This window comes from Boleophthalmus pectinirostris, unplaced genomic scaffold (assembly GCF_026225935.1).
Source record: "Boleophthalmus pectinirostris isolate CB_2022bp ecotype Guang Dong unplaced genomic scaffold, ASM2622593v1 HiC_scaffold_3, whole genome shotgun sequence".
NCBI classification, from domain to species: Eukaryota; Metazoa; Chordata; class Actinopteri; order Gobiiformes; family Gobiidae; genus Boleophthalmus; species Boleophthalmus pectinirostris.
In genome coordinates, this window is record NW_026571299.1 from 8839329 (window position 1) to 8843089 (window position 3761).

The 3761-nt window shown below is 46.7% G+C and overlaps 1 pseudogene; it reads right to left on the bottom strand.

The window, feature by feature from the left end:
• Positions 1-1271: 1271 nt before the first annotated feature.
• Positions 1272-3761, bottom strand: part of LOC110169249 (UDP-glucuronosyltransferase 2A3-like) — a 3990-nt pseudogene continuing 1500 nt past the window's right edge.

A 3761-nucleotide genomic window follows, 5' to 3' on the forward strand; every position in this document is an offset into this window, starting at 1 on the left:
GTGTGTGTATATACATGTGTGTTTGTGTGTGTATATACATGTGTGTTTGTGTGTATATACATGTGTGTTTGTGTGTGTATATACATGTGTGTTTGTGTGTGTATATACATGTGTGTGTGTGTATATACATGTGTGTTTGTGTGTGTATATACATGTGTGTTTGTGTGTGTGTGTGTTTGTGTGTGTATATACATGTGTGTTTGTGTGTATATACATGTGTGTATATAATGTGGTGTTTGTGTATATACATGTGTGTTTGTGTGTGTATATACACATGTGTGTGTGTGTATATCATGTGTGTTTGTGTATACATGTGTGTTGTGTGTGTATATACATGTGTGTTTGTGTGTGTGTGTAGTACATGTGTGTTTGTGTGTGTATATACATGTGTGTGTGTGTATATACATGTGTGTTTGTGTGTATATACATGTGTGTTTGTGTGTGTATATACATGTGTGTTTGTGTGTGTATATACATGTGTGTTTGTGTGTATATACATGTGTGTTTGTGTGTATATACATGTGTGTTTTGTGTGTATATACATGTGTGTGTGTGTATACTGTTGTGTGTGTATATACATGTGTTGTGTGTGTTATATGTATGTATGTGTTGTGTGTGATATACATGTGTGTTTGTGTGTATATACATGTGTGTTGTGTGTGTATATACATGTGTGTTTGTGTGTATATACATGTGTGTTTGTGTGTGTATATACATGTGTCTTTGTATGTATAGACTGTATATGTGTGTGTATATAAATATATAAATATATAACTCCGGGAGTGTGTAGAGAAGTGGCCTGAGCGTGTGTGAGTCCCCACAGTGTTCAGCTTGTCTCAGTTGAAGCTTGTGACGTTGACTCTGTGTTATGAAAATGATTCTTTTTGACGGATCCTGAGTCTCGAGTTTATTTGAACATTTTAAGACTAAAATGTCGAGGCCACAGCAGCAGGAACAGAAACGAGCCACAATGTTCTAATGGAAGAGCCAGAGTCAGAAGGAGCCTGAAGAGCCACAGGTTTGGAACACGGCGGTGTTTATATAAACAGTCTATGATATATATGTGTAATATGTTTATTTACACAATGTATAAGACTCCAAAGGTAAAAACAGATAAATGTTTGTGAACCAGGGACATTTGTTTAGGAAGAACATGATCAGTGTTTTAATCTTCAGCCTCCTCCTTTTGAGCTCCAGAAATTAACCCAATATTTAAACATGAACGCGTGTTTGTAATGTACCTTACACACGTTTGCTCAAACCCAGACAAATGAAACTAAATATATTTTATTTTATTTTACTCAGTTACAGAAATCAATATTTAAATCAAAATGAAATGAAATAGTCACCTGAATTCAACATGGACCTAAAGTGACGAAACTATGACAAAAACTCCTATAATCCTCGGCTCTTCTGTTTCATTCACATTTTAACACACGTGTTCTTCTCTAAAACTGAAAACACTCTGTTCCCCCTTGTGATGTCATCATGTGGTGATACAGGAAGTGCTCCACTGTGCTTTTAAACTCCACACATCTTCACTAGAATCATCTGGAGACTCATAATAAAGATTTACTCAAACATGTGTGAATAAAACAAAACACAACTCCAGCTCTGTGTGTGAAGAGGAACATAGGAACATGAGAACATGAGAACATTAGAACATTAGAACATTAGAACATTAGAACACGACTTAAGCTCACAGGAGTCAGTGTGTGTGTGATGTCGGACCTTTACTGTACTTCTGTGTAGTTTAATCAGCTCTGGTCGTCTTTCTGCACATTCTGCTCAAACATCTCCTTTGGGTTCAGTTTGTTTTGGATTTGCTGGTGGAGAACAGCGCCCCCCACAGGACTCTGAGTGTCTTTGTGCAGACGTACAGACTCAGAGCGACTAACGCCAGCAGGAACGCGGCTACGTCCAGGCAGTAGTACTGGAGCTTGGAGAGTTTGTAGGACTCTGAGACCAGATGTTTGGCTCCTCCGTGTCTCATCACAAACTCGATCCAGAACATGGCTCTGTCCAGAGGTTTGAGCGGCTGGTCTCGGTGCAGAGCCGACAGACGCTTCATGTTCTCTCTGTATTTGGGCTCGTGCAGAACCTCCTTCAGAGCCTCCAGGAACACCTCTCTGTTCACTGTGGAAATATCTAACACTTTGGCCACTCCTCGCACCTGCATCCTGAAGAAGTTGTCATGCTGGTCGAACATGAGCGGCAGCCCCACCAGAGGCACGCCGTGGTGGATGGCCTCCTGGAGACCGTTGGTTCCCCCGTGGGCCACGAAGAGCCGGGTCTGCGGATGGGCGAGGAGGTCTGTCTGCGGGAGCCAGTCCACCAGCAGAGTGTTGTTCCCCACAGTGGAGGGTCTCCTGCCTTTGTGTCTCCAGATGATCTTCTGAGGCAGCTGAGCGAACGCTGCCGCCACCTCCTCGCTGATGTCATGGGGCAGCTCGGCCACGAGCGTCCCCAACGTCATGATGATGACACCATGTTCTCCGGCGCTCTGCACAAACGCCTCCAGCTCCGGGGACAGGGCTTTGGGCTCTTTGCACTGGAACCCCGACATGTAGACCACGTTGGGCATGGTCGGCCGAGGGAACTCGAAGGTGAAGTCGTTCCTCATGAGCCAGATGTCGGCCGACTGGAACAGCTCCATGTAGTGGACCTCAGGCCCGAAGTGTTTGTGCACGAAGGGCTTGTAGTTTGGGTCGGTCACGTACCAGATCTGAAAGCGTGTGAAGAAGAAGATCAGCATGTTCTGGAGGCGCTGGAGGAAGTTCATGCGGTCGGTGAGTCCACCCATGGGAATGGGCACGTAGGACAGCGGTGTGGGCGCGATGGCGTGGTGCCCTTCCCCCTGGATCGTCCAGCGAACGTTTAGTACAAGTGGCAGCTTCAGCTTGTGCGCCAGCAGCACACCTGCACCGCTGGCCGGATCTGTCAGCATCAGGTCATAGTGAGTGTCCCTCAGCTCCTGCATCAGCGTCTGGTTCTCAAACATCTTCTCCAACATCGCCACAATCTCACGATTCATCTCATAAAACACCTGCACGATCTCCATCTCCAGCGCCATGCGCGTCCACACGGAGGCGCCCTCACCGCAGGTTCAACATCCTGGTGGTGAAGGAGCCGAACTCTTTCTCGCTGAAGCCGGCGGAGGCGTTTATGGTGATGGAGCGATAGAACGGAGCCTGTGCCTTTATGTACCAGGTGTCCAGGGGCCGGAGCACCGTGACCTCATGACCCCGAGCGTGAAGCTCCTCCAGAAGAACCTTCATGTTCACCCAGTGAGATCCGTCCAGAGGAAACACCAGCACCTTACCCCCCGAGACAGGACAGGGGCACAGACAGGTGCAGAGCAGCGGCAGGAGCAGCCGGAGGAGCATCGTGAACCTGAGGAGGACACACAAGGTTCAGAAGAATAAAAAGCACTTTTTACCTTTTAATTCACTCAAAGTGTTTTACTGCTGTAGCCACAGCTGCCCCGGGACAGACTGAAGCTCACACCACAGTCACACTGGGCACTGGGGCTGAAGTGTCTTGCTCAAGGACACAATGGCAGGTGAAACTAGTATGGTAACAGGTGTTTTTTCATGTATTTATTTGACCTCCATGAGCTTCCACAGCTCGTCCTCCTGGAGTCACTGACCTCAGGTTCATGTTCTTTGGGTTCACACAGACACGAGGAGAACATGCAAACTCCACACAGAAAGGCCCGGGCCACCTGGGGATCGAACCCCCAACCTTCTTGCTGTGAAGCC